Source organism: Podarcis tiliguerta (genome assembly GCF_965153285.1).
Source record: "Podarcis tiliguerta genome assembly, chromosome: 4".
NCBI lineage: Eukaryota > Metazoa > Chordata > Lepidosauria > Squamata > Lacertidae > Podarcis > Podarcis tiliguerta.
The window spans coordinates 64,094,952-64,107,884 of NC_139537.1; the positions used below are offsets into that span (position 1 = coordinate 64,094,952).

The 12,933-nt window shown below is 44.3% G+C and overlaps 1 protein-coding gene across 13 annotated transcripts in view; it reads right to left on the reverse strand.

The window, feature by feature from the left end:
- The window catches only part of GLRA2 (glycine receptor alpha 2), a 112,876-nt gene that overhangs the window by 7,587 nt on the left and 92,356 nt on the right, over nt 1–12,933 (reverse strand). The gene's annotated exons all lie outside the window — the stretch shown is intronic.

Consider the following 12,933-nt stretch of genomic DNA (forward strand, 5'->3'; position numbering starts at 1 on the left):
AGAACAGAAATTGTGCTCTGGTGGCGCGGCTGCAGCAGGAGGCCCTATTAGCTAAAGTGGTACCTCAGGTTAAGAACAGTTTCAGGTTAAGAATGGACCTCCAGAACGAATTAAGTTCTTAACCCGAGGTACCACTGTAATAATAATAGAGTGTAGGATGACCACATCCATCACTGGCATGTGACACCCCCCCCCGAGGGTTGATCAGCAGCCACTGGGCAAAAAAAGCTCAGCCAACTCTGACTAAACTTTGAAAGTGACTAAAGAGACGGTCCTCATGTGGGCTCATCATCTGTGAACTCCGCCAGGATAACACATGAGATAAACAGCAAATACCATACAGGAAGAAAATGTGAATGCCAACTGTCACAAAGGAGCAAAACAAAACAAAACAAAAAAAAACCCCAAGAAAATGAAGCAAGCAAATGTTTTGTGTGTTGTGTGCATCAAGACTAAACAGCGAGAGCCACAAGAGAGGTGGTGGAGATCAAAGGACAAACACAAAAGACAAGCAGCACGGAGAAGAATTACCAGCATCAGCCAACAATAAAATAAGAGCTTTGGGTAGCAGAGTAACTCAAAGTGGCATTTCATCTAGCTATAGAAAAACCACCACAACCCTCTTCTTTCTATCAGATTGCACATCTTTTGTTTGCAACAAGTAACCTAGGCATCGTTTTCTGGGTCAGTAAATATGGCTTACCTCAAATGCCTAAAAGGTGCTCCCTTCTCCCTGGCCATAGGGTTGCATTACTGATTGCCACCACACAGGTATAAGGAAAGTTGCAGCACAAATAACACAGTGTGTGTGTGTGTGTGTGTGTGTGTGTGTGGAGTGGGAGTCAGAAATCTCTGAACATGCTTCGGTGATTTGTTTCAGCTGGTTTGTTTCTTTGATGTTTCCGAACTAAGAGGATAATCTTGCCTAGAAAGAGGAGGGGGCAGTAAATATGTACTACATAAATAATTACTAATTACATGTGGCATTTTATCTGCTATTTTGTGTTTGCTATTTGTTGCTTGTTTTCTGTTATTTTACCTGTTTCTGTACTGAAATTATGTAGTTACTATTTTTAATAGGGTTGGCCACTTTGTTTGCTTTAAGAACCTATCTCACCTTATCATTCTAAAGTAATCTAACAAATAGACATGCTGTTTTCATGTCTGATGTTGGTGTAGTGATCAGGTGCCAAAAGCTTTCTTAAGGCTGAGGATCAATTCAGATAGACTTTTCTGAGTTCACTATTTCACTGGGCCATTCTTTTCCTCTGAGGTCTTCAGGGTGACACATGTGGTCCATTCCCTCCCCTTTATCAGCACAACAACCCAGTGAGGCAGGTTATGAGACAGACAGTAGCAGGATCAATTTCACCCATTAGGTAGTTGTTAAGCAGTCAGCTTCTACAGAAAGGCTAGTTTCCAAATTTCCCTTGGTCACTGTAGAGAAGTGATGGCCAAACTTGGCCCTCCAGCTGTTTTGGGACTACAACTCCCATCATCCCTATCTAACAGGACCAGTGGTCAAGGATGATGGGAATTGTAGTCCCAAAACAGCTGGAGTTTGGCCATCACTGATGTAGAGTGACCAAGAATGGACACAGAACGGGACTATACAAATGGAAGGGGAAGAACATTATAGATGAGATCAGACAAAATGGCACCCATTGAATTTCCTGAAACAAAGTAAACAGGTTGTAATATGGGACTCAGTTGGGGTGTGTTTGAGTGTGAGTGTGGGAGATGAATGAAGATGGTAGCTTTTAGTTTTTCTTACTTCCATGCTTCCCTACCTGCCGTTATTCTTCAAGTGTATCTACAACGAGGTTATCTCACTCAATTTATCTTTGTTTTCCCACTCCTCCCCTGCTTCTCAATCTGCCACATAGTGTTGTGAAAAATGGCATCCCCCCCCTTTTCCCTGCACATTGCGAGCTTCCCCCCTGGACCCAGCACTTTAAAGAGTAAAGTTAATTATGCCCCAGCCAATTTAAGAGAGGTGCTCAATAATTCATTAACCTCTGTGTTGCGTTGGCTTGCCTACATGTAAACAGCACCAATCTGGATTGGTTTTGCCATGCTGAAGAGACACAGCAGCTGCTGCGTAATCACACTCCCATTTCCAGGCTGCCTGATCTAACTCATTTGTAAAAGCAGGACATCACTAAAAGGTGACATCCCTACCAAGGTCTCTGAAGAGATAAACCTACTTCCCGCCTAGCAATGAATAATAGCATGGTACCACAGTCTGCTTCATTCCAGCTTGTATGTGGGGTCTTTTTAACCTTGGCATGCAATCTTGAGAGCAAGGTCCCATTTTAATATTGTAACAGTGCTTATTTCTGGCGGAAGAGTTTTATCTACCGCTCTCAGATATGACACTAATGCCCACCGTTAATAAGTAATAATACTGTTAAGCTCGCCCCACTTCTCCAGGAGTTGAAAAGTTCCACTTGACCCAGGAGTGGTTTCCTTTGAAAGGCCACTGAAGGCTTCAGAGCATTTTGCTGTTGTGCTTATTTACAAATATACAGTCTGAGCATAGATGGAGGAACAGCTTAAACGTGCTAACAGACAGCCAGTGCCCAATGCTCCCACAGCCAACACCCTAAAATGTCCACAGAGCCCTAATTTAGCTTTCCATGTCTCTTTTTCAGTCCAGCTCAAACTGGAATCTAGGTGTTTATCATAGGCACCTAAATTGCAGCATCCTCAGCTCAGAGGTCTGCTGTCTGTCCATTTCATTTTCTAGCCATGGAACAAATTGCTGAACTATTAGCATTCATTTGCCAAGCCCCAAACTCCAGACAAGTATTGCTTCAGGGCAAGACACTCTCATGGCCCTTCGACATTCCTTAACTGGACTCCAACCTTCTCTGGAAAGGACTCACATGCCTTGCTATATGCTAGTCCTCACAATTACTTGTCAAAACACCCTCTTCTTGCACCCAGTTTCCACAGGAATGGTCTGTTCTGCTTCAGTGCCTGTACTTTGCTTTGTCATCAAAACATTCCCTAATAAAAAGATTAATCTGCTTGCCAGCTGAGCACAGCCTCTCCTGCAGTGGTGCAGCATAGCAAAGAGAGAAGCCTGGCTGGCTGGCTGGCTGTCACCTGCTCATCAAATGAACCGGGCAAAAGAACCTTCTTCAGGCCAGATGCTGTCAGCCTTACAAGCTCCTACTGTCTCTTTGCTAAATTAGGAAGTTGACTATAAAACCTACAGGGCTGAAGCTCTCCTTGTGGGAAACCACCTGTTAAGAATGACCAAGCAGAGTTTAGGGCAAACTCAAGGGATATTTTCACCAAAGAGCGTTACAAGTACGTGCCATTACAGATGAAAGGACAATAAGCCTGGAGAAAGCAAAACATTCCACTGTAAGCTAGTAAATGCAAGTGTGTTCAGGGGTTGGTTTATATATATATATATATATATATATATATATATATATATATATAATGAACATGCTTATAATCTGCAATATCCTTGCAGTCTAGTATATCTCTATGAAACATGGACTGTACTTTCCATTCTTAATTAGCAGTTCTTGTGGCAGATGAAGATTGCAGAGCACCGGGAGGCAACTCTGTTGCCACCAAGGAAGGCAGAGCATTAAAAATGAATGCGTGACTCATTCTAGTAAATGGGTCCATTCTATTAAGACAGCTGAGCAACAGTATATTGGGAAACAGCAGAACCTACCAAAAGAATGTGGCCAGCTTTCAGCCATCCTCGTGAGAAACACTAGTTTATCATCCTGAATGCACTTGTGGGATAAATCAGCCTCATATAACCAACATGTTTAACTCTAATTAATGCATGAAGAGGTTAAGACCACAGAGTAAGCTGTGCTGTCAGGCTTAGCTAGGTCACGCCCCTCACCTTGGGAGGAAGCATTCCCAAACACTTTGTTCATTTCTTTTCCACCAGGTGAACCGACCCGCAAGCCAACTTTGTGTTTCTATACGTATATTTAGAAACATTTACCACTTTTTGTAACCTAAGTTAAACTGAATCTGATGTCAATAATTATTGTAGTGTGGTAAAAAGGTTGAAGGAAAAGACAAGTTTACAAAATAATAATAATAAGGAAGAGCAGAAATCCTAGAGGGAAGTGATTTTCATAGGAATAGAGTACAAAGGAAGAAATGAAGTAAGAAAGAAGCGGAGGGAGAGATTTAAAAAAGAAACTCAGCATGAGTTTTGGAAGAGTTCCCCAGGCTCATCTTGTAATCAGCATAGCTTCCCCATTGCTTTTCTCTGCGGCTTTTCAGAACAAGGTATAGCTTTTTCTAAGCATTCTCCATGAAAGCATTAGGAAGGCCTGAATAGGTGGTGGAAGCAGTTTATTAAGGACGAAATTAGGGGAAGCCTGAACTCAGTGGGCACACTAGGAAACTTACTCAGTAATATATGATGCCCAGGGCCTTGTAAGGGGCTCACATGGAATGTCTCAGTGAAATATACTCAGAGTCGCAAAGTGATTTCATGCTCTTTATTCAGCTCATAGTGGTGAGGAGGAATGAATGAAAGTCCCCTCAAAGTATCTGCCTTATATACGTTATTTACACAATGGGCTGCACATGACTGGCTAATTCCGGAATTCTACTGTAAGCCAATCAGGTTGTGGATTCACTTCTATCTGGAGCATGATTGGGTGGTTCCTGCCAACCAATCATACTACTGCATTGTTCTAGGACCAATCATACTGCTGCATTCTGAATCCTATTGTTCTAGGACCAATCAGACTGCTGCCTTTTGGATCCTATTGTTCTAGGACCAATCAGACTGCTGCAGTTTGGATCCTATTCAACTCAGTACATAACACTCAGCAAACTTGAGTTAGGGCTTGAGTTTGCCCTAATGGAGGAATGTCTCCTCCATTGCTGCTGGAGAGTCTGAGAAACGAGGCTCCTATGACATCCTGGCTCAGTCCATTAAGTGAAGGGGTCCTTTTCAGCCTGAGGATCACATTTCATCCCAGAGTCCACATACCAGAGGTAGGAGGAGCCAGAAGCAAAAGTGGGTGGAGCAACACATTTTAATTGGCTCGCATCTCCCTTTCCATCCTCCCCATCTAGGCAAGCAAGACGCATTATCAGAGTTCCAAGATACTGTTACACAGGTTGGACACCACCCCCAATCTCTGCAGAGTGGTAGTAATATTCCAGGGGGTTCCAGGAGCCAGTGTTCCTTTGATTTATTCACATATTTACACCTGGATTTGGAGGAAGGGTGTCCAGATCTTACAGTGTGGCCATCTTAATGGTGGCTTCTTCCCCACAGCAGTGCAGCGCTGGAATCTCCTAGCTTCCCTTCAGCCTGCCAAAATGATTCTGTCTTTGTTCTCCTTTCTCTTCGCAGCACACCTCTCACCTAAGCAACTCCTCTCCATCCATCTCCTATCACCAGGCTAGGTTTTTAGAGACATATTTTTCCTCTGAGCACAGCCTGCTCCCTCGCCATCACCTTGGCAACCCATCTTTCACAGACCTGAGACCCGTTTTTTGGATGCACTAAAGACCAGCAATCAGCAGCTTGATCTGTTAACGTCTTTGCTCTTAACTAGCCAGGCTGGTCTAAATAAGCCAGCACAAGATTCCTTGTCTGACACAGTTCTGTAGCTTGTATTTTCCATTCATTTTCTGAATAATCAAAATCCTGCCATTTATAAATTTCTTGGATTTAATGGGTGTGTGTGTCCCTGGAGACAGACAGTCAGGTTGTGCATCCATAGCCATGACCAGAGGAGGAATGACCACTGGGAGGACCACAGAGAGAAACACCATGGTGCACAACCAGACGCCTCCATCTGCCCCAACTGCAACGAAACATCTCTCCCATATTGGTGGGTACAGCCACAGCAGGCGAGGCAACCTTCCAGAAGCTTGACTTCATCCACAAAGGCACACTCCTCCATTGTCTCCCAAGACAGACGGATGCCAACAACAAGGGAGGCGCCACCCAACTTATAACAATACATTCTAGACAGGCAAAAACACTCAAAAGGAGTGCAATGTAGAACTTGAGAGGAGTGGGGCAGGGAAGGGTGTGTGGTCTGAGGAGGGTTCTATGGGCAAGGCTGAGAGGCCAGGAGAGTCACATTAGACCTTTGGGTCTGAGGTTCCCCATGCCTGCATTAAGAAGTGCAGACAGAAATTAGGAAATCTGTATCACAGGGTCTCCTACAGAAACAGATGCTTTGCAACAGCATTCATGTTTTAAAGACAAGGCCCAAATCAAGTATTAGGAACTGTAAAAAGAAACATGGGGAAAAAGAGAAAAGGATTCTTCATGGTATACATTTCCATTTATTTATTTATTTTATAAAAAAAAGACCTCCATGTGCGTGCAGTTTAATTTTGGAAGGTGCTTTTAAACTGTGCTCCTGTGGCCTTAAAAATAAAAGTGTGCTTTGTTTTCTGGTTCTTTTCCAGCTGTTCATGTCCTATTTTCAATTTATTCTCTTTCTCCAGGCACAGAAAAGAATGGGAGTATTTGCACCCAGCAGGTGGGCTCTTTTCATCATTTGGGAAATGGCAAAGTACAGTTGCGGTGTGTTCCCTGCTGTTTATGAGCAAATTGTACGTCAAACCCAGTGAACTGAAGTACAGCCCTTTCCTTACCTGGTGATGAGTATCACTTGGCCTCTTGCACAAAGTTATAAGGTTAAAAAGAAAAAGAAAAAAGGAAACGACAACCCCCCCCCCACTCCCAGGCTCTCTAGCAGTCTACTCTTGGCTAAGGAATACAGATTTGATCCCAAATGGATAGATGCAAATAAACCACAAAACTCTGCCTTTGGCATTCTGTGGCTGCCTGTTACAGCCCATGAATCACCCTCTTTCCTCTTGTAATGATTTTGTGTCCAAAACAAAATTATCTGTTACTTATCCCTTTAAATAAATCTTTGTCCAATCGTGCAACAGTTAATATGCTGAGTAGATTACTTGGTTTGGATTACTTTTCTTAAGGCTGATTTCTCAATGAGTTATCTGGACATTGCCACTCTGGAGTACAGATAAGAGCATACTTGAGTGAATAATTCTCCATCCAGAAACATTGACATTTAGTTTGGAGGGATTTTCTTATTGAGTAACGTTCGATCATGTGAGTCACTGTGCCACCCACACACATTCTGAAGTGGCACAACCCCAGTGAGAACTAAGCCCGAGTTTCCTAGGGTTCCTGTTGGTCAAGATTTCCACAGTATTTCCCCTTAAAAAAAAGAAAAAATCTGTGATAACTGGTTATTAATTTATTATACTGATACAGAGGGATGAGAGTTTGGATTCTGAGGATCTTGGGCTTTCCTGGCTCAGCTCTGACTGAGACAGTGTCATTTCCTCGCTGCAGTTCAGCTTAAGTTCATGGAACTTATGAGGTACATGCAGGGGTAATCTTTGGTAATATGGCGCCCTGAATGAGCCCAAAATTTGGCGCTCCCAATTGGATCTTCCCAGTTACGGATCTTTTCAATGTTGCACCCTCTTGGCTTGGCGTCCTGTGTGGGGGAACCACCTGCACTGCCCTAAATCCAGTGCAATATGGGGCAGGGAGAGACTGTCCAAACCCTTTCCAGCTTGGACACATGACCTAACAGCCTGGTGAAAATCAGCCAGCAGAAAGGGTGGTGTAAGTCAAATTCTTCCTGAATGGAATTTGGAACAGGAGTAACTTAAGCTGCCATGACTTACACGGGTGTACATTACACCAGCTTTCTATAGTTAGGATTGCTCTGTGGGTGTGTTTAAGTAAAGGTAAAGGGACCCCTGACCATTAGGTCCAGTTGTGGCCGACTCTGGGGTTGCGGCGCTCATCTCGCTTTATTGGCTGAGGGAGCCGGTGTACAGCTTCCGGGTCATGTGGCCAGTATGACTAAGCCGCTTCTGGCGAACCAGAGCAGCACATGGAAGCGCTGTTTACCTTCCCGCCGGAGCGGTACCTATTTATCTACTTGCACTTTGACGTGCTTTCGAACTGCTAGGTTGGCAGGAGCAGGGACCGAGCAACGGGAGCTCACCCCTTTGCAGGGATTCGAACTGCCAACCTTCTGATCAGCAAGTCCTAGGCTTTGTGGTTTAACCCACAGCACCACCTGCATCCCTGTGGGTGTGTTTAAAGGGTGCCAAATGTCCACACCGCTGTGACACAGTCAACCGCCAACAGGTCTGCCCTGAAGGAATGTTGATCTTCAGTATAACCAACCAACTTCTATGGGTTGCCTGAAGCAAATAAGATGCTAAAGGCAGTGGGAATCATAAAGCCATTCATATTAAGGCTGTCTTTCTCACAATGAAACCCATGTGCTTGAGCTTGCATTGTGAGGGCTAAAAATAGCCCAGCAAAAAGGGTTTTCCTTGAGCACTTCCATTATTCACATGATGCGGAATGTTACATAAAACAAACAGGGCACATTTTACCACAAAGTGCTATACACAAGGATCTGAGGAAGTATAAAACATTTCCACTGGGGACAGAAGCACTGAATATTTTTCAAGGCAAATGCAGCCTGGGGAAAGGAGTATTTTATTTATTTATATATATTTTTTTACTGACAAGATATGAGTGTTTCGTTTCAGTCAAAATTAAGTAATAAAGCTATGCCTTTACAAATAGCCCCAGCCTTTTGTTGTCTCCGTTCCTGATATGACTGGGATGTGGTAATAATGCAGCACGTTATCAGATTGGGTTGGGGAGGCTGGAAGGGAGGAGGCGAGAGAAGGGACAGCCATCTGTCTCTGTCTGGCAAGGCCCATCCAGAAATCTCAAGGCAGTGATTTCATCCCCCCCCCCATAGAATCATAGAGTTGGAAGGGGCCCTGAGGATCATCTGGTCCCACACCCTGTAATGCAGGAATATGCAGCTGTTTCTTATGGGGACTGAACCTGCAACCTTGGTGATATCAGCACCACGCGCTAACGAACTGAGTTGTCCATGAGGTAAGTTTACATTTTGGAAGAAGCAACCCAGCACTGAAGCAAAGAAGAAGCAACCAGCAATAGGGAACAACCCATGCACATTTATGGAATATATGCTTTGCAAACACACGTCGCTCTCGCCTTAGCTACAGCAATATGGCTGAAACACACCATACCTTTAAAGCACATTTCAAAGCACACACACAAAAACAAGCTATATGCTTAATGCACATTTTCTCTCTCAAAGAATTCTGGCACTGTAATTTGTGAAGGGTGGCTGGGAACTGCAATTCTGTGAGAGGGAAACTACATTGCCCAGAATTCTTTGAGGGGAAGAATGTGCATTGAATGTAGCAGACCCTCACCACCCCCTGTCCATATTAGATGCCCGAATGTTTTACTACAACATTCCCTAAGCTAGAAGCAGGCCATTGCTGCTTCTCCAGCTAGTTCCTGAGATGTGCTATCACAGATGCAAAAGATTTCTGCCCCTCCACATTGTGATACATAAAAGTGTTTCACACATGATGCCTCTGACAGTACGTATTTCTGAAAGCACCGAAACTCATCTGCACTTCCTGAAATGGCTGCAGGTATCACAGAGTGAGACACAAGCCCCCCTTTTCTCTTTCTTTCTTGCCACTTCTGATTTGAATCATGCAGCATAGAGGTGTAAGGAAGAAGCAGCTGCTAATGACAAGGATTTTCTGAGGAGTGGTGACTGCTTGAATTTCTTGGCAGGCCACTTTAGACATTCAGGGTAGGGGAGCTAAATGAGAGTGAACTAGCAAGCTCTTTCCTAACTAACATGTATGCAAATGTACTTTCATCTTTCCCCATGTATATGATAATGTGACACTGAGCCACACTACTCTTGTAAAACCTTTGACTTTTCTTTTGCTTTGAGATTAGCAGCAGGGAACCTCAGACCCTCCAAGTGTCCCTATTTTCCAGGGAGGGTCCCGGATTTACAGAAGCCGTCCCGGTTTCTGATTGGATCCTGGAATGCCCTGCTTTTCTTTAGAATGTCCCTGTTCTCACCAGAGAAATGTTGGAGGCTATGGAACCTTTTTCAGCCCTTGAGCAGCATTTATTTTGCCGACCCTGCGGAGAGTCAGATGCAAATAAAGGGGTGTGTCCAGAAGCAAAAGTATGTGGAGCAACAGACGTGACTGAAGTCAGCCCTGCAAGAATCTAGTCTGCACACTCATCCCCTCTCCTTCATTCAGCTAGGCGAGCAAGAGGCATGAGCACAGGGCAATAATGCATTCCAGCCAAGCAAAAGCATTTGAAGGGGGCACAGAATAATCAGTGAGAAGTGTGGGCTGCAGAGATAGCATGATCCAGGGAGAATCTCAAAGGCTTGGAGGCCCACATTTTAAGCATGCTCCCTGCTTTCCATTATGGTAAGGGTCGTGCCCCCAAAGAATCCTAAATCCATGATCCCATTTCCCCCCTATATTTTGGTTGATGCATGACTAATGATATTCAGAGTAGCAAGATACACCAGATCATTCCAGTTACACAGCTGTTTCTAGGGGGCAGGATACTTCCTTTAGACTGGTCTGCTGGGGCGGGGGAAAGTGAATCACAGGGTCATCTTTATAATATAGAGGAAGTAACTGGACTTCTGGGTATTGATGTACAGTAGATGTAGATTGTAGCACCTTGTTCTGTCTGCAGGTGCATCTGCTCAGGTTATTGTGGCATAAATATGCAAATCAATTAATACCTTCCCCTGAGCTCCAGTTTCCTTGATCCCACCAGTATTAATGTAACATCAGTGCTAACAACAGAATCAGCATTGTCAACCCTAATACAGAGGTCGGCTTTTGCTGTTGCCAGCCTTTTGGGAAATATCCTGCTTGACTTGCCACATGAGACAATAGCTTCTTGAATTATTCAGGGACAACAGAATAAAGACTTTGCAGCATGCACGGTGCTTCTTGCTTTGATCACAAAGGCAGATACTTCCCTTATAATGCAAAATTACCCTAGTTTCAAAAATTATTCTTGTTACTTAGCACCAGCCTTGGCAGAGATGTAAAAAAATCCAGAAGTAGGGGTAAGTTCAAGAAAGTTCATTTTTAGTGTAAGAGTGTTGGTATACCTGGATTTAATTTTTTTAAAGAAACTGGAGATATGAGGAATGGTATCTAGGACCTTTAGCATGCAAATCATGTGATTTATCTCTAGACCATGGCCTTCCTCAAAGCTAATCTGCTTCCATCAGTTCAGCATAGTATTCTTCTCTTCCTATGTGTAAGGTTGAGAATGTTCTTCTAAATAAACTTATAAGTAGTAGGGTTGGAGAATATATATGATTTCAAAGTGATTTTTGTCCTCATAAATAAGACAGCATTTCTTCATGCAAATTCCCAATGCAAATTAAATACTCTGGATGTGACAGTGATGCTAGATACAGTTTTAGTTGCTCTAGCTCATGAAGGAAATTGTAGAACTGGAGAAGATGCAGAAAAGGGCAACAAAAATGATGAAGGGATTGGAACAGAATCTGTACATGGAAGGTTGCAACAGCATTATAAATGTGAAATAGCACAACTGAGTGGAGACAGTGGGTAGAGGGCCCCCCCCCCATATTGCATAACACGAGAAAGCCACTTCCGAGCTTGGGAGAAGGTGGGGTTGCGGGCGGGTCCACCCCCTCCTACACCCACGGGGGCTGGCCTTTAGCCCCCGCGAGAATGAGGGAATCCCCGCGCGTACCTGTGAACCTGCCCGCCAATCAGCGGGCTCGGGAGGCGTGCCTAGCTCATTTAAGGCCAGGTGCGCCCGGGGACCACCCTCTTTGCCCCGTTCCAGCTGCCTGGTTTGCCCAGTTTGCCCTCATAGCAAACGTCACAACTTCCTCGGTATTGGTGGTTAGGCATTGGCAGGGGTAATTGTTATGCAAATGAAGGGGGGGAAGGAAACACCATCACCTTCCCCCAATGGAAAAGGGTAGTCCGATAAAGGACTCCGGGGCATGTTGCCTTGTCCGAAACCTAGGGAGGTGAGGGCCTCCGGCACGCCCCCAAGCGGTGACACCCGTGGGATCCTAGTTGGCATACTTCAACAGGACACCCACGGCTGGTGGATAACCCTTCCCGTTCTCCATGCCGGGTAGTCGATAGGAGCCAGTGCCTAAGGCCAATACCTTCTAATTCCTGTAATCAATAAAGTTGTGGCCTTTTATGCCCATTAACCTTAAATAATGTGTTGGGTGTTTTCATTTCACATGGGGGAGAGGGGACTTGCCACGCAATGCAAGCTAATCTGATGAAACTAATTGGTAGTACAAGAGAAAGTGCTTCTTTACAAAATGTCCAATTATTTTATGGGTATCACTGTCACAAGATGTGCCAATGATGGCAATGAGCATAGATAGCTTTCAAAGGGGATTACAGAAAGTCATGGAAGATCAGAGTATCAAAGGCTACTATTTAATAACTGGGCTTTTTGAAATTTCCTTGCTCAGGGCCTCCTTGTTCATTGAACACTGTGTTGCAGTGAACAACATTGTGGGGGGCGCTGTTGCCTTCAAACTCTACTTGTAAGATTCTTGGAGGTATCTGCTTGGCTCCTCCAAGAAGCTGGGCCTTTGATCTGATTCAACAGAGCTCTTCTGTTTTGAGACTAGGCCATGTGTTTGTCTGTGCAGGTAACAGCAACTTTTTAAATACAATGTCCTAAACGTGCAGATAGGGTTGTTTCTGTTCTGTTCACACAACTGGGTTCTGAAAATGCATTTTGACGAGAGATAGGATACTTGTCACAATAGCATTCTTCACAGGTGACCCCGCTTTCTTGTTTGCCAAACGAAACATGACACTAATTGCAGTGAGCATGTCTGAGTTGTCCAGTGTAATTAGCAGCCATGGCAAGGAGAGGAGAAAGCAGGATCATGGCATACCCTCCAAGGAAAATAGGGACGTCCCAGTCCATAATGATAATTTTATTATTTATACCCCTCACAGCTTACTGGGTTGCCCCAGCCACTCTGGGCAGCTTCC